Here is a 24516-nt window from a genome sequence, read left to right on the forward strand (position 1 = left end):
ATTCAAAGGAGGTTTGGGCAGTAACTTGGATGGGAAATGTTTGGAGGGTTTTTTGGGGATTTTTTTAGAGATACAGCGCAGAAACAGGCCCTTCGGCCCACCAGGTCCGCGCCGCCCAACGATCCCCGCACATTAACACTATCCAACACCCACTAGGGACAATTTTTACATTTGCCCTGCCAATTAACCTACAAACCTGTACGTCTTTGGAGTGTGGGAGGAAACCGAAGATCACGGAGAAAACCCACGCAGGTCACGGGGAGAACGTACAAACTCCGTACAGACAGCACCCGTAGTCAGGATCGAACCTGAGTCTCCGGTGCTGCATTCGCTGTAAGGCAGCAACTCTACCGCTGCGCCACCGTGTAGGTGTAGGGATCAATCACAGGCAAAAGGGACTATCATAGGTGGGGCATCTTGGCTGGCATGGACGAGTTGGGCCGAAGAACCCAGATCTGTACCAGACTCCAACACAAAACAATGCTTCCATTTGCAGGATTACAGCGGTACTTTACTCCCAGAGTGACGTGGAGCTGTGCAGAAGGGGGTTGAGTGGAGGAAGAGGTGAAAAAGAGAGCCCCTCTCGAATGGGTCAATCCCCAGAACAAACCGTGGCACTTCAGTCCCTCTAGGTTTATCTGAACATGAAAGGTTACCCATGTGCCAGACCACAGTGGACTATTCTAATATTATTTGTTTCTCTGCACAGACACACCATGATTTTGCAATCTTTTGAGTGCACAGAGAAAAATAGATTACAATGGAGCAGTCAGTTCAATATGGGCTTACTAACGCAAAACAGATCTACCCAAAATGGCCCCTTCTTCTGAATGATCAATGTCCTACCACAAAAATGAGACTGCAGTCCAAATCCAATCAACCTACTTTTCACATCTTGAAGTGTTTTACCAATGGCAATGGGCATCCTGTGGGCACAAATACACCAGCACATTTTCAATCATCACTGAGTAAATTCCAGGGAATTCACTATCCCTTTCACCCATCTTTAGACATTAGAGATACAATGTGGAAACAGGCCCTTCGGCCCACACCGACCAGCGATCATCGTTACACTCGTACAATCCGACTCACTATGGACAATTTATAATTTGCAGAAACCAATTAACCTACAAACCTGTACGTCTTTGGAGTGTGGGAGGAAACTGGAGCACCCGGAGAAAACCCACACAGGCACAGGGAGAACATAAAAACTCCGTACAGACAAGACTTGTAGCCGGGATCGAACCCGGGACTCTGGTGATGTAAGGCAGCATCTCTACCGCTGCGTCACCGTGCTGCCCTCTCTGCACAGAGCACGGAGAACACACAATGCAGGCTGACGTCGAGTTATCTTTATCTCAAATCACTACTTTTGACTTATCAGGCTTTAATGGTCAACTTCCTGCAGTTTTGTTTCAAGGAAATCGTTAACTCTTATTATCTGCCCTATTACAATAAATTGTTCAGTAAACATTGGTGGGTTAAGTGGCCCGCTATAAATTGCCAAGTGCGTAGAATCTGCGGGGAAATTTTTGATAGTATGGAGAGAATAAAGTTGGATTAGATTAGTGTAGGAATAGTGTAATTGGGAGGTTGATGATATGGGCTGTGTGTAAGATAAAGGATTTCACTGTGTTAGCACTTCACACCTATGCCAATAAATTACCATTGAATCATTGACAGTCTGAAGAAGGGTCTCGACCCGAAACGTCACCCATTCCTTCTCTCCTGAGATGCTGCCTGACCTGCTGAGTTACTCCAGCATTTTGTGAATAAATACCTTCGATTTGTACCAGCATCTGCAGTTATTTTCTTATACTGCCTATTGAATCATTGATGGTCAGTGTAGACTCGGTGGGCCAATGGGCCTGTTTCATTGTGGGAACAAGGAACTGCAGGTGCTGGTTAATACACAAAAGGACACAAAGTGCTGGAGTAACTCAGTGGGTCAGGCAGCATCACTGGAGAACTTGGATAGATGACATTTTGGGTCGAGATCCTTCTTCTGACCCTCTTGGACTGTTTCAATGCTGTATCTCTCTCCCTCTCTCTTAAATGCCAGTTCTCTGCGTCAAAACGTCAACCGTGCTAAATAAGATTTTCTCTTCCTAACGCCTTTCATTTGTTCAGCCCTCTTTTCAGTTAGGAATTTTTTTTCAGGATCTTTACCACAACACGTCCTTTGAGGAAATATATTTTCCCCACGCGATCCATTTTTCTTTCTAAAACTGGAACTAACAAGTACAGGATTAAGCAGCAATGTTGCAAGTCCCATCAGGCAAGAGGTACAGAAGTGTGAAAACGCACACCTCCAGATTCAGGCGTAGTTTCTTCCCAGCTGTTTTCAGGCAACTGAACCATCCTATCACCAACTAGAGAGCAGTCCTAAACTCCCATCTACTTTATTGGAGACCCTCGGACTATTTTTGATCGGATTTACAGGACTTTATCTTGCACTAAACGTTACTCCCTTTAATCTTTATCTGTACACTGCGGATGGCTTGATTGTGACCATGTTTAGTATTTCTGCTGACTAGATAGCATGCAACAATAAAGCTTTTCACTGTACCTCAGTACATGTGACAATAAACTAAATTAAACTAAACTAAACTAAACATGCTGAGGCAGTAGTGATTTGCACTGTGGGATGGCAATCACAGTTTGCTATTCTCGGATAAGAGAGGTGGTGAACAGAGAACGCGCAAAACTCAACCTGGGTATAATGAGGGAAACGCAGATTGGAAAAGCTTCTTCATTGGGCTGATCTTGTTGCCCCCCCCCCCCCACCTCCACCTCCACCCCCCCCCCCCCCCCCCCCCACCCCCAGTAAACTTCACTCACACTTCTGCCTGAGGGGAGATTATCTTCCCCAGGTCCAACATAAATACTTTAGACACAAAAAGCTGGAGTAACCCAGCGGGTCAGGCAGCGTCTCTGGAGAAAAGGAATAGGTGACGCTTCAGGTCGAGATCCTCCTTCAGACTGAGAGTCGGGGGAAAGGGAAACTAGGGGTGTGAAAAGTTACAGTTCTCTGGGCCAATAATGTCTGCATGCCAAGTAAAGTCAGCATGAAATGGCGCCCGGAACTTGTTTATTAACTTGTGTTTAGATAAGAGATACAGCACAGAAACAGGTCCTTTGGCCCATGGAGTCCAAAGAAAACCATCGATCACCCGTTCACACACTAGTTCTAGTGTTATCCCATTTTCCCATCCACTCCCTACACACTAGGAGCAATTTTACAGAGCCCAATTAATCTACAAACCCGCACGTCTTCAGGATGTCAGAGGAAATCTGATCACCCGGAGAGAACCCACGCGGTCACAGGGAGAACGTGCAAACTCCACACAGGCAGCACCTGAGGACAGGATCAAACCCGGATCATTGGCGCTGTGAAGCAGCAGCGGCAGCTGGGCCACCGTGCTGCCTTATTTCATTTCGATGAAAGAAAGTGTGAGAGAAAAAAGGTTTCTACCTTAAATAGATGAACTGAAAAATAATGAATCCCAAGCAAATAAATGCGTCATTTCACAGCTTAAATCAAAATGGCAGCAAAATTGATCACGGCATTTTTACACACAGAGGTCAGAATCGAACCCTACGCAAGGATGACACGCAAATACCTAAATTGTTCCATTTTTTTTGGGCGGCGGTAGAGTTGTTGCCCTTAGAGACCTGGAGTCGAACCTGACTACGGGTGCTGTCTGTACGGAGTTTCTACGTTCTCCCTGTGACCTCGTGGGTTACCTCCCTCACCCCAAAGATGTGCAGGTTTGTAAGTTAATTGACTTTGGTAAAATTGTAAATTCTCCCTAACAGTCTAGGGGGTGATCGCTGGTCGGCGTGCACACGGAGGGCCAAAGGGCCAGTTTCCATGCTGTATCTCCAAAGTCTAAAGTCTCTGGCACTGTGAGGCAGCAGCTCTATCTGCTGCACCATTGTGACGACGTCATTTCAAAGATGTCCCTGAACAAGTAATCTCTTCTAATCACCTGAGGCATGTTCATACAGATGCAGAACAAATGGAATTACTGCTCAGGAGCATACTCATAGCCTTTGGACCTCCCCTTAGTGCCATTTTCATAGCTGCTGCACTGTAGAAAACATAGTAGCTTGTTTGCATAACACAAGCTCCTGTAAACATCACTCTGACACACAACCTGATAATCTACTTTGGAGAAGAGAGAAACATTGACTCTGAAACTACGGCTTTATATCCACTGGTGGATATGCTTTTTTTCCCGCCTGGTGAATTTAGGAGACAGATCTTTGATTTAATATCCCATCCAAAACACTGCACCTCCGAGTGCTACACTCCGTGGGCACAGATTCAAGATCGCACACTGAACTCTTGTGCTCGAATCCCTGGAGTAGGATTCAAACCCACAATTCCCTGACTCAGAAGCAAAATGGCAGCCAAGTGATCTTTACGCCAAACATCTCTTTTGCAAAACAAAATGTTTCTTTCTAAACACAGAGCTGCACGATGGCGCAGCGGTAGGGTTACTGACTTACAGCGTCGGAGACACGGGTTCGATCCCGACTACGGGCGCTGTCTGCACGATATCCCTGTGACCACATGCGTTTTCTTCGGGTAGAAACATAGAAAACAGGTTCAGAAGTAGGCTGTTCAGCCCTTCGATCCAGCACCGCCATTCAATATGATCATGGCTGATCATCCTAAATCAGTACCCCATTCCTGATTTCTCCCCATATCCCTGGATTCCATTAGCCCCAAGAGCTATATCTAACTCTCTTGAAAACATCCAGTGAATTGGCCTCCATTGCCTTCTGTGGCAGAGAATTTGCAAAGAATGCGTTCGCATCTGGATATTTTTAGTTCACTTCTCGGCCAGGTAACTCCCATTCAACTCTCGCCCAGGCCCCAAATGGTTTCATTACTTAGGCTGAGCTTAAAGCGGTCAAACAGTTCAATATCTAACTGCTCTCAACGTTGACATTTTTCAAAGCTTAGATGGTGACCATAACAATGGGATCAGAGAGTGATCAGGATATTAAGGTCATTTCCCAGATTCATTTTACATAGTTTAATTGAACTGCAATTTTATTTCATCGTGCATGCATTAGAAAGGGGCAGCATGGAAAAGAGCAGATGATTTATTCACTAGAACCTCTTGTGCAAATTCCCTCAAGGTCGTTGGGCCTTAACTCGTGATATATACAACAACTTTAGTGTTGACACAAAGTTGAACGTGTTTCTCGTCACTATTAAGTATACTACAAATATACTTATTTGTGTCCATCGTAAATTGGCCTACTGTATCTAGTACTGTAGCTCACATGATTGTTTACTTTCCATTGTCTTTAAAATAGTTTCTTGCAGAGCATCAAGTAGTATAAGAAGATAACTGCAGATGCTGGTACAAATCGAAGGTTTTTATTCATAAAATGCTGGAGTAACTCAGCAGGTCAGGCAGCATCTCGGGGGAGAAGGAATGGGAGACGTTTCGGGTCGAGACCCTTCTTCAGAGCATGATGGATAAATGGTCTTGCTGTTGATTTCATGCAAGGACGGCAGGTTTGTAAGTTAATTGGCTTCTGTAACATTGTGCCCAGTATGCCGGATAGAACCAGTGCAGGGGTGATCGCTGGTCGACGTGCACTCGGTGAGCCGGGGAACCCGGTTCCATGCCGCATTTCAAAATGAAACTACAGTGGCACAACTGGAAGAGCTGCTGCCTTACAGCGTCAAAGACCCGCGTTTGATCCTAACCTTGGCCACTGTCTGTGTGGAGTTTGCACGTTCGCCTTGTAACCCCGTCAGTTTCCTCCCACATCCCAAAGACGTGCGGGTTTGTAGGTTAATTGGTCTCTGGAAATAGTCCCTGGTGTGTAAGGAGTGCATGAGAAAGTGGGATGACACAGAACTAGTGTGAATGGGGGAATCGCTGGTCGGTGTGGACTCGGTGGGCCGAAGGGCCTGTTTTACCATGCTGCATCTCAAGACTAAACTAAACTTTAATCCGCCCTGCAATACAAAGAGGTAGGCGCAAATAGCTGGAGTAACTCAGAGGTACACGCAGCATCTCTGGAGAGAAAGGATGGGTGACGTTTCAGGTCGAGACCCTTCTTCAGAAAAATGGTCTCGGCCCGAATCGTCACCCGTTCCTTCTCTCCAGAGATGCTGCCTATCCCTCTGAGTTACTCCAGCTGTTTGTGTCTATCTTCGGTTTAAACCAGCGTCTGCAGTTCCTTCCTACACAATACAAAAAGGTATGCATGCATGGCAGACGAAAAAGAGGTACTAGTTATTTCAGATGGCAATTAAAATCCCCCAGCACACGCTGGCCAAAGTGGTATTAATCGCAACCTCAGAGTTTCTCACAATCGGGCCTAAACTCAATTGCAGGCAGACAGCCAGGCTAAAGCTCACGTGACATCATCAGATAGAACTGTGTTTGACGGGAGCAAAAATAAAATTGTTTTCAGTGGAATTCATCCCAGTGCTCTGGCCGCGAGATGTGAGCCTTGTCCAGAGCGAACACAATAGTGGGCAGAGGTAGTTTGGAAACTGTAATCGTCAGCCATCAAGCTTTTAAATAAAATGGCTGACTCTCAACTTCATGACCGCCTGTTAATGAGGGAGCCAACAGCAATCGAGTGTTTAAATAACAAGCAACTAAAACCAGGGGGAGATTTGGTTCGGAAAACTCATCAAACTGGGCAATGATTCCAGGCGAACAAAAAGGCTTGTGGCTTCCTTCCCCATGAGTTGGCTGCAGCAAACACCCTCGCCTGCCTCCCGAGAGAGCAGGCAGGCAGAACGCCAATTAGCAGAGTCTTTCACAGAAAACCCCCCCGCCCATCTCCACTGTGTGTGTGTGTGTGTGTGTGTGTGTGTGTATTGGACCTGACCAAACATAAAGGCAGCAATAGCTGTTGGCAGCCAAGTGAGGTGGTTTTAGTTGAGTTTTAGTTTAACAACACAGCATGGAAACAGGCCCTGCGGCCCACCGAGTCCGTACCGACCACCGATCTCACGTTCACACTCGTTCTATATCATCCCATTTACTTTCGCGTCCACTCCCTGCACGCCAGCGGCAATTTGCAGACACCGATGAACCTACAAACCTGCAAGCTTTTAGGATGTGGAGGGAAACCTGAGCACCCAAAGAAAACTCACGTGGCCACAGGGAGAACATGCAAACTCCACGCGCACAGCGCCAGAGGTCAGGATTGAACCCGGGTCTCTGGCGCTGTGAGACAGTGGGCCTACCAGCTGTGCCTGGTTAATCAACAGAGCTTCCATATCCAAACAGGATAGCGTTATAGGTGGCACAGTGGCGATGCTGCTGCCTCACAGCGCCAGAGACCCAGGTTCGATCCTGACCTCTCGGGTGCTGTCTGTGTGGGGTTAGCACATCTCCCCTGTGACCGAGTGGGTTTCCTCCAGGTGCTCCGGTTTCCTCCCACATCACAAACATGTGTGGGTCTGTAGATTAAACAGGCCTCAGTAAATTACCCCTTGTGTTACGGGTGTCAGAGGTTATGGGGAGAAGGCAGGAGAATGGGGTTAGGAGGGAGAGATAGATCAGCCATGATTGAATGGCGGCATAGATTTCATGGGCCAAATGGCCTAGTTCTACTCCTATCACTTATGATCTTATGATTGCCCCTTGTGTGTAGGGAGTGGAAGTGAAAGTGGGATAACATTGAACGTGTGAATGGGTAATCGATGGTCGGTGTGGGCTGAAGGGCCTGTTTCCATGCTATCGCTAATGAGAAGTTCTTCTTTTCAGCCCTAAGATTTAGCTCTTCGGGCTAAAGGAATCAAGGGATATTGGGAAAAAGCAGGAACAGGGTACTGATTTTGGATGATCAGCCATGATCACATTGAATGGCGGTGCTGGCTCGAAGGGCTGGATGGCCTACTCCTGCACCTATTTTTCTATGTTTCTATGTTTCCAGCCTGTTGGAAAGTTTGCTGCAAACCACACAGAAACAAAAGGGTGACCTGAGCGAAGTCGATGGGATTGCAGACACCCATAATTAAAAGAGAAAATTTATAATTAAAACAGAAAGTGCAGGAGATAGTCAGCCGGTCAAGGATGAGAGAAAACGAGGTCAACGACTCTACAACAGAACATGTAAACATAATTATTTTCTGTGTGGAGAAAAGACCCAACCCTAAACATTCCCTCCACAGATGCAGCCTGCAGCCTGCCCTGCTGAGTTACTCCAGCTCTTTGTGTTTTGCACAACACATCCAACTCCAGTGCACACTTATCTATATGCAAGCCAACAGCTGCCAACATTTCAGCACAGTCCACCCTTAAAAGGTCCCTTGATTACGTTGGGTGCTCTGCTGAGGAAGTGTGAAGTGTGGAAGGGTAGACACATCCTGGAGAACTGTGGTAGACACAGAGGTTACACAGAGAGAAAGGGATGGGGGTATGGAAGGGTTTGAAACAGGGATGAACAATTGGAACCAAAAAGGTGAGTTGCCAGACCCTGGAGCTAGCCTTACACAGTGGACCATAAGACGCAGGAACAGAATTAGGCCATTCAGCCCATCAAGTCTGCTCCGCCATTCAATCATGGCTGATCCGCCTTTCCCTCTCAGCCCCATTCACACGCCTCCTTCCCATGACCTTTGGGCACCTTTACTAATCAAGAACCTCTCAATCCCCGCTTTAAAAATACACAATGACTTGGACTACAGCTCCATCTGTGACAATGAATTCCACAGATTCATGGCCTTCTGACTAAAGAAATTCCTCCTCATCTTTCTAAAGGAACGTACTTTTATTCTGAGGCTGTGCCCTCTGGTCTTAGACTCTCCCACCAGTGGAAACATCCCCTCCACATGCACTCTATCCAGGCCTTTCGTTATTCAGTGGAGTGGTGCAGGAGGTGTTACGGGTGATGTACAAATTGGGGTTAGCACAAATCAAGATGAGTTCAGAGAGTGCAGAATGGGAAATCAGCCAATGGATCAGATACTGACTAGCAATACATGGTGGCAACAAAACACTGCTTCGCCCAATTACCACTGAATGCGGAAAGGCCTCTGATACTAGGGTTGCCAACTGTCCCGTATCTGCCGGGACATCCCTTATTTTGGGCTAAATTGGTTTGTCCCATACGGGACCGTCCTTGTCCTGTATTAGGCTCGGGGGGGCGAGGTAAGCCCGGACACTCTAGGCCCAGACACCGTAAGCTAATGGAGTGTGTTCGGGGGAAGCGGGGCCGAGAGTGTTCGCCTAACGGAGGTTGCGTAGCATCTCGCGTCCTGGCCCGGGGGGGCCTCTATTGCTGGAGCGGGAGCACGTGGCCGCTGGCTGGGTGAGGCCACATGGGGCGCGGGCGGTGACGTCACCTTTTGTCCCTTATTTGGGAGTAAGAAAGTTGGCAACCCTATCTGATACAACCCTCAGAGTTCTAAGCTGCTTTTACAGTGCACGTTCATGTTCATAAGTTATAGGAGCAGAATTAAGCCATTCAGCTCATCAAGTCTACTCCACCATTCAATCATGGCTGATCTATCTTTCCCTCTCAACCCCATTCTCCTGCCTTCCCCTCATAACCCCTGACACCCGTATTAATCCAGAATCTGTCAATCCGCCTTAGAAATATACATTATCTTGGCCTCCACGCACATATCCGTGGCAAAGATTTCCACAGATTCACCACAACTCTGACCGAAGAAATTCCTCCTCATCTCCTTTCTAAAGGTACGTCGTATAATTCTGACGCCGTGACCTCTGGTCCTAGACTCTCCCACTGGTGGAAACATCTTCTCCACATCCACTCTCTCCAGGACTAGCCATCTGCTAGCTTCACTTGCTCAGCTCAGCGAGCAAGTCTCACGCACCCACCCCCGAAATAGCCCGCTTCGCTAAAGCGGATTTGGAAGACAACCCGGTTTTAAAAATAAATGGTGATCACACTAGTGAGCAGCACAGACCGGCTGGCACTTGAGCCCTGGTGCTCGCGCTGCCCATTTAAGGCTCAAAGATCGGGGAGCTCGCTGGCGCTGCCAACCTCAGCCAGACCGCGACAATTGTCCCTGGGTTCTTAGCCCGAGCTGGGCAGAGAGGCCGGGAAGAATTAACACTCCCACTGTGAAGCGTTATACAGTGACAGCTCGGTTTAAACCGTGAGGGAGGTAGACAGGGAGCAAAATCGCGGCGGCTGTCTATGAAATCCACAGTCAACACGCCTGCCCATACGCAGTCGTCTTGCACCCCAATGCAAATGTATTTAAATAATAGAATTGGCCACTTATATCATATCATATCATATATATACAGCCGGAAACAGGCCTTTTCGGCCCACCAAGTCCGTGCTGCCCAGCGATCCCCGTACATTAACACTATCCTACACCCATTAGGGACAATTTTTACATTTACCCAGCCAATTAACCTACATACCTGCACGTCTTTGGAGTGTGGGAGCAAACCGAAGATCTTGGAGAAAACCCACGGGGAGAACGTACAAACTCCTTACAGTGCAGCACCCGTAGTCAGCAACAAGTAAAGCAGCAACTCTACCGCTGCACCACCGTGCCGCCCATTTGTATTCAGAAGTGGAGAAATGTCCACATTGAATGTTTGTTGGTGGCTATCCGTTAAAACGTAAGACCGTAACGAGAGGGTGGCATGGTGGCACAGTCGGTGTCTCAGGCCACCAGGTTCCATTCTGACTATGGGTGCAGTCCGCACGGAGTCTGCATGATCTTCCCCGTGACAGAGTGGGTTTTCTCCGGATACGCCGGTTTCTTTCCACACTCCAAAGACACTCCAAAGGTTAATTGGCTTTGGTAAAAAAATTGTGAATTGTGTGTCGGATAGTGTTAGTGTGCGGGGATCGTGTGGACTTGTGGGCGGAGGGGCCTGTTTCTGCGCTGTGTCTCTGAACTAAACTAAAGTGGAGAAATATCCACATTGAATGTTTTTGGTGGCTACCTGTTGAACCATAAGACCATAGACATAGGGGCAGGATTAGGCCATTCGGCCCATGAATTCTGTTCTGCCATTCGATCATAGCTGATCTATTTTTCCCCCTCAACCCCATTCATCTGCCTTCTCCCCGTTACCTTTGATGCCCTTACTAATGAAATCGTATCAATCTCCACTTTAAAAATACCCAATTGGCCTCCACTGTCTTCTGCGATGACGGATTCCACAGATTCACCACCCCCTCGCTAAAGAAATTCCTCCTCATTTCCGTTCTAAATGTACGCCCTTTTATATTTGGAGGCTGTGCCCTCTGGTCCTAGACTCTCCCACTAGTGGAAACATCCTCTCCACATCCACTCTATCCAGGCCTTTTATTATTTGGTAACTTTGAACGAGATCCTCCCTCATCTAAACTCCAGCTACAACCTATAACGCCCTGACTAAACATGGCAGTGTGCCAATGTCTCTGTCTTTGCCAAGGCCTCAAGAAGGTCAAGTCGTGCTTATTGTCATGTGCATAGGTACAGCGAGTTACAGCAACAATGAAGGTCTTGGTGGCCGTGCATCAGGTGAGAACATTCGACTGTGGACTGGTGTGGAGTTCCACACCCAACCCACACCGATGTCAAGTTAATCCAGCTCACAATGCAAAGGTGGACCTGTGGTATAATTTCTACTTAAAGGGGTTTCAAGGATGAAAATGCAGGCAATAAACCATTTCCTGGAAAGGTCTCAAACCAAAACGTCATTCCCTCCACAGATGCTGGCTGCCCGAGTCCCACTGAGTTCCTCCAGCACTTTGTTTATTTTTGCTGGGTAATGTATTTTTTTGTATAAACTCTCAAGGGCATGCAGTCATACAAATTCAGGAGACAAAAGGGGGGCACAAACTGCTGCAGTAACTCAGTGGGTCAGGCCGCATCGCTGGAGAACGTGGATAGGTGACGTTTCGGGTCAGGACCCTTCTTCAGACTCTTCCCCAGTCGAAAGAAGGATCTGAATTACTCCAGCAATTTGGATCTTTTTTGTAAACCAGCATCTGCGGTTCTTTGTTTCTAACTTAAGGAGACAGCCACGTTAGAGCCCATTTTGTAATATTTGGACAGTATTTAGGCCAGCACGGTGGCGCAGTGGTAGAGTCACTGCCTTTCAGCGCCAGAGACCCGGGTTCCATCCTGACTAACGATGCTGTCTACACGGAGTTAGTACGTTCTCCCTGTGACCGCGTGGGTTTTCTCCGGGTGCTCCGGTTTCCTCCCACACTCCAAAGACGTACAGGTTTGAAGATTAATTGGTTCTGGTAAGTTGTACAATTGTCCCTAGTGTGTGTAGGCTAGTGTATGTCGTGATCACTGGTCGGCGCAGACTCGGTGTGCCGTGGGGCCATGTTTTCACGTCGTATCTCCAAAGTCTAATGAAAACCTAACAAGACAGAGAGACGATTCAGATCAAGGGTTTTTGGAGCAATGATCTGCGGAAGGGTTGAGCAAAGGCATACACATATCAAACTCTGACGGACAAGAAGGTGGAATATGTTCAAACTGAGAAGGAGCTAATTGGTGTGATGTTTGGTCTGTGCGCAGTGATCGCAGGCCTCTCGAGATCACTGCTGTGAAGCTCCAGTATCCTCCTGACAAGTAGCTGATTCAAGATTCAGATGCTGGAACCTCGAGCAAAAAACAAAGTGCTGGAAGAAATCAGCAGGCCAGTCACGATCAATGAAGCGAATGGACAGGCTATGTTGTAGTTCAGAGTAGAGCTGCTGCCTTACAGCGCCGGAGACCCGGGTTCAATCCTGACTACGAGCACTGTCTGTACAGAGTTTGTACGTTAACCCTGTGACCACCTGGGTTTACTCCGGGTACTCTGGTTTCCTCCCACTTTCCAAAGATGTGCAGGTGTGTAGATTAATTGGCTGCTGTAAATTGTCCCTAGTGTGTAGCATAGAATTAGTACGTATGGGTGATCGCTGGTCGGCAAGACCCGGTGGGCCGAAGGGCCTGTTTCCATGCTGTATCTCTAAACTAAACTAATCTGATAGATAGAAAGAAGATAGACACAAAATACTGGTGTAACTCAGCGGATCAGACAGCATCTCTGGCAAAAATGAATGGGTTACGTTTCAGGCTGGGACCCTTTTTTAGATCTGAAGAAGGCACCCCACCAGAAATGGCGTCTGTCCATTTCCTCCACAGAGGCTGCTTGACCCAATGAATTGTTCCAGCACTTTGTTTTTCTGCTCAAGTAGCTGAAATGTTTGGCCATGCCTACCCCTTAGACATGAGGGAAGCTGAGGTTACTGTGCCTGGGACAGGTGACAAGCCAGGACAAAGCCCAAAATCCAAGCAGAAAATTGAGGGGCTGCCACTAAATATCATCCCTGAAAGGACCAGTAGAGTGAATGAATGCACAGTCTTTTACCCAGAGTAGGGGAATGGAGAACCAGTGGACATGGGTTTAAAGTGAGGGGGAAAAGATTTAATAGAAACCTGCGGGTAACTTAACTTTACACAAAGGTGGTGGGTGTGTGGAAAGTGCGGAACTATCGCAACATTTAAGAAACACTTAGACAGGTACACGGATAGGATTGTTTAGGATTGGGGCCAAACACAGGCAGGTGGGGCTAGTGTAGATGGGACATGTTGGACGGTGTGGGCATGTTAGGCCTGTTTCCATGCTGTATAACATTACCCTCTGTCGCTGCATCACAAGTGGCTCTGGGTTAAGACCAGGCCCCTCACAGATTGTTTTTTACACACAAGGGGTGGCAGGTATATGGACCGAGCTGCCAGAGGAGGTAGTCGAGGCAGCTACTATCTTAAAGTTTAAAGAAACATTTGGACTGATATGTAACCGAGCATTGGAATAACGTTGTCTTCATTGTGTTTTTGCACACAGTGTTTTTTCTTTTTGTTATCTTGCAGAATTCATGTATAATTTATGGTTTTGGATGTTGTCCGAGTCTATGTGTCTGTGATGCTGCAGCAAGCAAGATTTTCATCGCTCCTGTACTTCACCGCCCAATGCCCAGGACGATAAGCCCGACTTTGCTTGACTTGCAAGTTTTAAGCAGCTAACAGCAATGTGCATGGGAGGTTACAACATTAAGATGATACAGGACCTCTCCAGGTTATAAAAAAGAAACACATTGCTGGAGTAACTAAGCAGGTCAGGCAGCATCTCTGGAGAACATGGATAGGTGACATTTCGGGACCTTTCTTCATACTGATTGGGAGGGGGAGGGAGGTGGAAAGAAATCTGCGAGAGAGAGAGAGAGAAGAGGCAGGACAAAGCGCCAATATGGGGCAACAAAGAACATGAAACATCACCTATCCATGTTCTCCAGAGATGCTGCCTGACCTGCTGAGTTACTCCAGCACTTTGTGTCCTTAAACGGCATCTGCAGTTGGGCGGCACAGTGGCGCAGGCAGTAGAGTTGCTACCAGAGACCCGGGTTCGATCACGACTACGGGTGCTGTCTGTACGGAGTAGGTGCGTTCTCCCTGTGACCGCGCGGGCTTTCTCCGGGTGCTCCGGTTTGCTCCCACAGTCCAAAGACGTACAGGTTTGTAAGTTAATTTGGCTTTGGTAAAAATTGTCAATTGTCCCTAGTGTGTGGGATAGTGGGGTCACCACTGACTCGGACAGGGACAATTTACAATTTTTCTCCAAGCCAACCATACTTCTGCCCCGCAGTGTATGGCCCTAGTCTCTGAACAAACATCACGACTGACTCACAGTCAACAATTTTCTCCTGGTCTCTTGCACAACCATTTTGTTTTTAACACTAGACATCACAAGATTGATGACATTAACCCAATGTTACTCTGTTTAGAGTTTAGAGATACAGCGTGGAATCTGGCCCTTCGGCCCACCGCGTCTATGCTGCCCATCAATCACCCGTCCACACTAGTTCTATGTTATCCCACTTTCACATCCTACATACTAGGGGCAATTTACAGAAGCCAGTTAAGGCAAGGTAGGGCAAAGCAAGGCACGTTTATTTATATAGCACATTTCATACAGCAATGGCAATTCAAAGTGCTTTACACAGAGCATAAAAAATACAGACCAAGGAGAAAAGGTAGGACAATACAAATAATAAGAGTAATAAGATAAATAAATAATAGTTATAAGTAAGATTAATAGAGTAATGGGGGATCATGACAGAAGCTTCCAGTTAACAAGATGGAAAGTGTGCAGAGAAGATTTACAAGGACGCTATCAGGACTCGAGGGCCCGAGCTACAGGGAGAGGTTGAGCAGGCTAAGACTCTACTACTTGAAGCGTAGTAGGATGAGGGGTGAATTTATAGAGGTGTACAAAATCATGAGAGGAAAAGATCTAGTAGATGCACAGAGCCTCTTGCCCAGAGAAGGGGGGGTCGATAACCAGAGGACATAGGTTTAAGGTGAGGGGGGGGGGGATTTAATAGGAACCGGAGGGGCAACTTTTTCACACAAAGAGTGGTGGGTGTATGGAACAAGCTGCCAGAGAAGGTAGTTGAGGACAGGTACTATTGCAATGTTTAAGAAACTTTTAGACAGGTACATGGATAGGACAGGTTTAGAGGGATGTAGACCAAACGCAGGCAGGTGGGAACAGTGTAGATGGGACATATTGGTCGGTGTGGGCTGAAGGGCCTGTTTCCACACTGTATGACTCTACGACTGACTCTCGAACCTACAAACCTGTACATCTTTGGAATGTGGGAGGAAACCGGAGCACATATGAACTCTGTTCACACAGCACCCGCACACAGAATGAAACGCAGGTCTTGGGTGCGGTGAGGTTTTTGCTCCACTAGCCTTCATGAAAATCTATTCCCCGTGACGATTAAACTCCAACTCATAACCCTTCCAAAACTCAGTCAGAAATTGGCCCTGGTCTGTGCTCATTTTCCCTTGCTGCACTTTCACAGTTAATCTTAAAATACCAGCCCAAATTTGTTTTTTTGCTCTAAAGGTGTTTACATAGAACTTAAGAGCAGAAAAACAGGCTGCTTTGGCCAAATGTGTCTGTCCGTGCTGGATTTTATGGGCAGCCTCTCGCTCTACCTCATCTCTGCCAACTGGCAGATCACCTTCTTTCTTGTGGTTATGCCTCTGCTTAAAGGCAAAACACAAAGTGCTGGAGTAACTCAGCAGATCAGGCAGCATCTCTGGAGGGGTATGAACAGGCGACGTTTCGGGGTCTGATTCCTTCTTCGGCCTAATTCTGCTCCTTTAACTTATGAATTTTTGTTTTTAAATGGCAAAAAGACATAAAATGGAATGTGACCGCACAAATGGGAATTAGGTAGGATTGATCAACATGTGATTTTAGCGACTATTTGAAAGACAAGGAATGCAGAATCGACATCTATATACTAAAACTCGTTTGTTTGTTTGTTCCTGAACTACAGCCAAAACGGTACACGATAGCGCGACAATTTTAGGCCCACCTTACTCACCATCGCCCCTTTGGTGCTAATGGAAGAAGTTTCATTGAAATCGGTGTTTTATTTTTTAAGTTATTCACATTTTAAAGTTTAAATCTATCTCTGAGGGAGGGAGGGGGGAGGGGGTGGAGGGGAGGGGGGGAGGGGGTGGAGGGGAGGGAGGGAGGGGGTGGAGGGGAGGGAGGGAGGAGGGATAAGGGGGGTTGAGGGGGATGGCGTGGGGGGGAAGGGGAAGGGGGGAGGGGAAGGAGAGTGAGGGGGGTAGGGGGAAGGGGGAGAGGAGAGGGTGCTGCACCAATGCAAGTTTGGGCCCAACGGGTCCAGTTAGTCTAGTAGATGTTAAATTGGCACTTTGATTCACATTGTTGTGCATTTCTCCAAAGAACATTGCAGAAAACAGGCATCTTTTTCCCTGCTAAATGACATAAACTAGCATTTTCTTCACTCATCGATGGTATTTATTCACAAAATGCTGGAGTAACTCAGCAGGTCAGGTAGCATCTCAGGAGAGAAGGAATGGGTGACGTTTCGGGTCGAGACCCTTCTTCAGTCTGGAGAAGGGTCTCGACCCGAAACGTCACCCATTCCTTCTCTCCTGAGATGCTGCCTGACCTGCTGAGTTACTCCAGCATTTTGTGAATAAATACCTTCGATTTGTACCAGCATCTGCAGTTATTTTCTTACACTCTTTTCTTCACCCATAATCTTTCTCCTCTCAGGAAAGAGTGCAGCACCGGAAGAGGCCCTTCGGCCCACAATATCTGTACCGAATATGATGCCAAGAGCAACTCTTATCTACCTGCACATAGTCTATATCCCTCCATTCTCTGCAAATCCATGTACCTATCCAAAAGTTTCTTAAATGCCACTAGCATACCTGCCTCCTCCACCAATGTACCTGCCAATCCTTTCCAGGCACTCACCACCCTCTGTGCTTATAAATTACTCCACACATCTCCTTTAAACTTTGCCCCTTCCGCCTTAAAGCTGTGCCCTCTTGAATTTGATGACTCCATCCTGGGAGAAAGGTTCTGACTGTCTACCCTATCTGTGCTTCTCATAATTTTATTTACTTCTATCAGGTCTCCCAGCATTCCAGAGAAAACAATCCAAGTCTGTCCAACCTCTCCCTGTAGCTCATACACACTAATCCAGGCACCAACCTCCTTTGCACCCTTTCCAAAGCCTCCACATCTTTCCTGTATTGGGGGTGACCAGAACTGCGTGCAGTATTCCAAGTACTCCAACCTCCACTGTCCGATAGGACCCTGGCTCCAACTAGGCCAAACTGCAAACCAGACACCAATAGGCTTCTTTACCAACTAACACAGACCCAAGTCTAAAGTACTATTCAGTGAAATACAGCAAGAGAAGGTTAAACATATTTACACTTGCTTAGCTCTAGAGCAAAGTAGCTGGTTAAAGATACTTGGCCTAATTTCGATTTACAGGACACAGTTTGGTTGACCCTTTGTACCTGAAGAGGATATTGTATCATATGATTTGTACGCGGTTAAAGATTTACAGAGGCTTCACCAAAACCTGCCCCAAATGGAAAGACTGCACAGTGGCTCAGCGGTAGAGTTGCTGCCTTCCAGCGTTTGCAGCGCCAGAGACCCGGGTCCGATTCCAACTATGGGTGCTGTTTGTATGGAGTTTGTACGTTCTCCCCATGACCATGTGGGTTTCTCCGAGATCTTTGGTTTACTCTCATACTCCAAAGAGGTTACAGGTTTGCAGGTTAATTGGCTTGGTACAAGTGTAAATTGTCCCTCGTGTGTGTAGGATAGTGTTAGTGTGTGGGGATTGCTGGTCGGTGCGGACTCGGTGGGCCGAAGGGCCTGTTTCCACGCTGTATCTCTAAACTAAACTAAATTAAATTAAACTCTTGAAATCAAGTCCTAACCAGAAGACATAAGAGCACAATTAGGCCATTCAGCCCATTGAGTCTATCCTGTCATTCAATGTGTAGGAATGAACTGCAGATGCTGGTTTACACCAAAGATAGGCACAAAATACTGGAGTAACTCAGGGGGACAGGCAGCATCACTGAAGAGAAGGAATATGTGACGGTTTGGGTCGAGACCCTTCTCCAGTCTGTACGTTCTAATCTATTTTTCCCTCTCAACCCCATTCTCCTGCCTTCTCCCCATCGCCTTCGACACCCTTCCTAATCAAGCATCCATCAATCTCCATTTTAAAAATACCCAGTGACTTGGCCTCCACAGCCATCTGTGGCAACGAATTGCACAGCTTTGCCACCCTCTGGCTCAAGAAACTCCTCCTCATGGCCATTCTAACAGTGGGCATCACAAGCAAATAATTACATTTACTGAGAGTGGGTTAAATAGCCCAGAATACATTCATTGAACAGAATATTATAATTGGAAACATGTTTGGGGGTGAACCATTTGTATGGGAGGTGATGTGAACCCAGGTTGTCCAACTTCAACCGGTCCTTTATTTTTTAAATTTCCTTTTCCCCCAAAAGTAAACTTAAATCAGAATAATACATATATACAAAACAAGAATGGTGCAAAAACTCTTCCGACATTGTCAGTGGCTCTACGTACATTCGTTAGCATTATATTTGGTAGTGTTCACAGAAATATTATTGTACAGGGCATCCTTGCCATTCTCAAACGGCCCCCTGGGGTGATATCCTTTCCCTTGTTTGAGGGGCATCTCCACCACACCCTGCCCCCCAATGTCCAGCAGCGGAAGGACCCTAGACTGTGGTCCTCCCCCACAGAGCCACGACGTTGGCTGCGCCGAGCTTCAGTGCGTCCCTCAGCACGTACTCCTGCAGTCGGCAACATTCCCCGACGGACAGCTCACTCTTCGGGTAAACCAAAGAGTGTCCTTCACTGAGCTGATGACCTTCAGAGAGTCCTCAGTTACGGAGCTGATCGAGGTAAACCGTGACAGGGACCCTTGCTTCATTCTCTCGACTCTCTTCGCAAATCCCCACACTGCGAGGAGGTGGGCAACCGTCTCAATAGACAATAGACAATAGGTGCAGGAGGAGGCCATTCGGCCCCCCGAGCCAGCACCGCCATTCAATGTGATCATGGCTGATCATTCTCAATCAGTATCCCGTTCCTGCCTTCTCCCCATACCCCCTGACTCCGCTATCCTTAAGAGCTCTATCCAGCCTCCTCTCTGTGGCAGCTGTCCTGAGGGCAACCATTCTGTGGAACAAATGCTTCAGTGCCCGCCTGCTATTATTGGCTCCTGGTTGATTTTAAGCGTTTCATCTATTGTTTGGATTGACCCAACATTATGAAACAAAACTATCTGTACGGTGACACAAGAGTGGAGTTGCTGACTCACAGCACCAGAGTCCCGGGATCGATCCTGACCACTGGTGCTGTCTGTACGGAGCTCGTACGTTCTCCCTGTGACCGCACGGGTTTTGTCCGGGTGCTCTGGTTTCCTCCCACATCCCAAAGACGTACAGGTTTGTAAATTGTCTTCGGTAAAATTGTAAATTGTTCCTAGTGTGTGGGATAGTGTGGGTGTATGGGGTGATTGCTGGCTGGTGTGTACTCGGGGAAGTCGAAGGGCCTGTCTCCACACTGTATCTCTGAAGTCTAAAGTAAAGTCTAAAGGGCCCACTTGCATGTTGTGTGCCACTATGGTCTGAGTAAGTACACATGGCGATTAATTGAAAATAAAACTCTTCCCAAAACCATTATTTTTTTTCTTTTCTCCTTAGAAAAAAAGTTTTGCCCTTTGTTCCATGAAGACCTGAAAGCTTAACTAGTGAACCTTAGCTAAAGCAATTTGAGTCTCATGTCATTTCTGTGGTGATTTAAAATGTTCCATGAAATACAAAACAGCTGGAAGTGCGTTTAATTATGTAACTGGAATGCATCAATAAAATCTGCACAAATTAAGGCAGCAGCTGGGATTTTTAAGTAACCTTTCTGAAAAAATTACAAATCTGTCACAAACGTAAGGACCAAGGCCAAAAACAACAGGGGCATCGTGAATGGAGATAGCACAACAACAACTACAAGCCTCACAGTGCTAGAGTAGTCACCTGGAGAGGTCATACATGCAAGATACTGAATCTCAGTCCACAAGCACAGATGGGCCTCAACCAAGTGCCTTAAGCAGAGCTGTAGGTTACTTTATGATGAGGGGTGATCTTATAGAGGTCATTGAGTGATACAGCGTGGAAACAGGCCCTTCGGCCCAACTTGCCCACACCGGCCAACATTTCCAAGCGACACTAGTCCCACCTGCCAAACTTTGGTCCATATCCCTCCAAATCTGTCCTATCCAGGTACCTGTCTGACTGCTTCTTAAATGTTGGGAATAGTCCCTGCCTCAACTACCTCCTCTGGCAGCTTGTTCCATACATCCACCATCATGTAAAACATCATGAGAGAAATAGATCAGATAAATACACAGACTCTTTTGCAAAGAGTTGGTTTAAAGGTGACCCGCTGAGTTATTCCAGCACTTTGTCTTTATTTGCAAACCAGTATCAGCAGTTCCTTGTTTCTACATCGTGTCATACAGTGTGTAAACAGGCCCTGCGGCCTAACTTCAGACAACTGAACCATCCTATCGACAACTAGAGAGGGGTCCTTTTTCTAGATTTAGAGATACAGCGCAGAAACAGGCCCTTCGGCCCACCGGGTCCGCGCCGCCCAGCGATCCCCGCACATTAACACTATCCTACACCCACTAGGGACAATTTTTACATTTGCCCAGCAAATTAACCTACAAACCTGTACATCTTTGGAGTATGGGAGGAAACCGAAGATCTCGGAGAAAACCCACGCAGGTCACGGGGAGAACGTACAAACTCCGTACAGACGGCGCCCATAGTCAGGATCAAACCCGAGTCTCCGGCGCTGCATTCGCTGTAAGGCAGCAACTCTACCGCTGCGCCACTGTGCCGCCCTGTCCTGAACTACTGTCCACCTCATTAGAGACACTCAGCCAATCTTTGATCAGACTTTACTGGCTTTACCCTGCACTAAACATTATTCACGTTATTCCCTTTATTATGCATCTCTAGACTGTAGTTAGCGCGATTATAATTATGAATTGTTTCGTCATTGACTGGTTAGCATGCAACAAAAGCTTTTCACAGTACCTTGGTACACATAAACTAAACGAACTAACTTGCCCGCGCCGACCAACATGCCCCATCCACCTGCCTGCTCTTAATTTAGAGATACAGTGCGGAAACAGGCCCTTTCGGCCCACCGGGTCCACGCCGACCAGTGATCCCCGCATATTAACACTATCCTATACCCACTAGGGACAATTTTTACATTTACCAAGCCAATTAACATATATACCTGTACGTCTTTGGAGTGTGGGAGGAAACCGAAGATCTCGGAGAAAACCCATGCAGGTCACGAGGAGAACGTACAAACTCCGTACAGACAGCACCCGTAGTCGGGATCGAACCCGGGTCTCCGGTGCTGCATTCACTGTAAGGCAGCAACTCTACCGCAGCGCCACCATGCCGATCTTGGCCCATAACCCTCTAAACCTGTCCTATCCATGTACCTGTCCAAATGTCTCTTAAATGTTACGATAGTACCTGCCTCAACTACCTCCTCTGGCAGCTTGTTCCATACGCCCACCACCCTTTGTGTAAAAAAAGTTACCCCTCAGGTTCCTATTAAATCTTTCTAAAAACTCTGGTCCTCTAACAGCTGCAATACATGTTTTTAGACAACCAGAACTAGCTGCCCGGAAACCCAAGGGACACAATGCAACGGAACTTTCACCTCTCTGACTGACACTTTAAAATTAGAACCAGGCATTTGTGAATATTGTCAGTAGCACTTATTCACACAGATATTAAAATAAATTCAGAACTCTCTTTCCCAGAGCTGCTGGCTAGAGAGAGAGAGAGAGAGAACGAGAGGTAGAGAATGGAAAACAGCTCTTTGTGTCTATCTTAAACGGCAAACTTTAGTTTGAGTTGGGTTTACTTTATTGTCACGTGTACTGAGGTACAGTGAAATGCTTTTGTTACAATAGACAATATGAGGAGGACAATGGCAGGAGGAGGCCATTCGGCCCTTCGAGCCAGCACCGCCATTCAATGTGATCTTGGCTGATCATTCTCAATCAGTACCCCGTTCCTGCCTTCTCCCCATACCCCCTGATTCCGCTATCCTTAAGAGCTCTATCTAGCTCTCTCTTGAATGCATTCAGAGAATTGGCCTCCGGAGGCAGAGAATTCCACAGATTCACAACTCTCGGACTGAATTTTTTTTCCCTCATCTCCATTCTAAATGGCCTACCCCTTATTCTTAAACTGTGGCCCCTTGTTCTGGACTCCCCCAACATTGGGAACATGTTTCCTGCCTCTAATGTGTCCAACCCCTTAATAATCTTATACGTTTCGATAAGATCCCCTCTCGTCCTTCTAAATTCCAGTGTATACAAGCCAAGTTGCTCCAGTCTTTCAACATAAGCGTGCTAACCAGTCAGTAGACTGGCAATACAATAGAGGCGTCCAGTGTAGACGTACATGAGATTAAGAAGAGCATAGTTAAAGTAAGAAATGCTGCTGTTGGAGTAGAGGTTTAAAAGAGTGGGGCGATTGTAATGCGTGATTGCAGATCCACTTCTATGACCCGCCCACAAAGACGCCTGGCATGGGCGCCATCTTAGATCATGCACGGAACAAAGCAGAAAATGCTCCAAATAGTCAGTGCCAGGCAGCATCTGTGGACAGTGAACTGAGGAATAAAAGAGCAGAAACAGGCCACTCTGCCCCTCAAACCTATCCCACTATTCAATATGATTACAGCTGATCTACTGCAAGCAACATCTACTCTTTTGTTCAAGTTCCCCAAAGTCCTCAATTCACTGATCTTTCAAGAACGTTTCCAACTTCCAATGTTAGTGTCTCAGGGTGTCAGTGCAAAACATGACTTCCATTTAGTCTCTCCATGGACCCTGGCCTACTGAATACCTCCAGCGTTTTAGTTTTCGTTCACGATACAGCCTTTAGAAAGGGGATGAAGTGGAATTTCGTTACTCAGAGGGTGGTGAATCTGTGGAATTCATTGCCACAGACGGCAGTGGAGGCCAAGCCAATTGATATTTTTAAGGCGGAGATTGATAGATTCTTGATTAGTATGGGTGTCAGGGGTTATGGGGAGGAGAATGGGGTTGAGGTAAAATGAGATCAGCCATGATTAGATGGGCAGAGTAGACTTGATGGGCCAAATGGCCTAATTCCGCTCCTAAAACTTTTGAAAATGTACATCGCGTTTAGGTTTTCCATGGGAAGTGAGGCTGATGCCAGCCATGAGATCCTACTCCACCCTGCCTCTCACAGATGGAATGGTTTATTATGAGATCCGGCCAAAGACTGGTCTGCAGGAGGACGGGGCGAGGCAAGGCATCTGACCTGGGCGTGGTAATCAACCTCTGGATTGTCTGATCCACATCTCCTGACAATGAGCCACTGTTGAAGGTGGAGTGGTGGGAACAAACAATAGACAATAGATGCAGGAGGAGGCCATTCGGCCCTTCGAGCCAGCACCGCCATTAAATGTGATCATGGCTGATCATTGATCAGTACTCAATCAGTACCCCGTTCCTGCTTTCTCCCCATACCCCCTGACTCCGCTATCCTTAAGAGCTCTATCTAGCTCTCTCTTGAATGTATTCAGAGAATTGGCCTCCACTGCCTTCTGAGGCAGAGAATTCCACAGATTCACAACTCTCTGACTGAAAAGGTTTTTCCTCGTCTCAGTTCTAAATGGCCTACCCCTTATTCTTAAACTGTGGCCCCTTGTTCTGGACTTCCCCCAACATTGGGAACATGTTTCCTGCCTCTAACGTGTCCAACCTCTTAATAATCTTATACGTTTCGATAAGATCTCCTCTCATCCTTCTAAATTCCAGTGTAAACAAGCCTAGTCGCTCCAGTCTTTCAACATATGACAGTCCCGCCATTCCGGGAATTAACCTACGCTGCACGCCCTCAATAGCAAGAATATCCTTCCTCAAATTTGGAGACCAAAACTGCACACAGTACTCCAGGTGCGGTCTCACTAGGGCCCTGTACAACTGCAGAAGGACCTCTTTGCTCCTATACTCTTGTTATGAAGGCCAACATTCCATTGGCTTTCTTCACTGCCTGCTGTACCTGCATGCTTC

At 47.0% G+C, this 24516-nt stretch overlaps 1 protein-coding gene across 4 annotated transcripts in view; it reads right to left on the minus strand.

Moving 5' to 3' along the window:
- Window positions 1-24516, minus strand: part of zhx3b (zinc fingers and homeoboxes 3b) — a 72455-nt gene that overhangs the window by 44412 nt on the left and 3527 nt on the right. The window contains exon 1 of one of the 4 annotated variants that reach the window (XM_078418754.1): window positions 17526-17650. The exons of the other annotated variants lie outside the window; for them this stretch is intronic. The gene's annotated coding sequence lies outside the window, so the exon portion shown is untranslated. Of the gene's footprint in view, window positions 1-17525; window positions 17651-24516 lie in introns of those variants that run through there. 4 annotated transcript variants of the gene reach the window in all.

The sequence above is a fragment of the Rhinoraja longicauda genome, chromosome 22 (assembly GCF_053455715.1).
Source record: "Rhinoraja longicauda isolate Sanriku21f chromosome 22, sRhiLon1.1, whole genome shotgun sequence".
Lineage (NCBI taxonomy): Eukaryota > Metazoa > Chordata > Chondrichthyes > Rajiformes > Arhynchobatidae > Rhinoraja > Rhinoraja longicauda.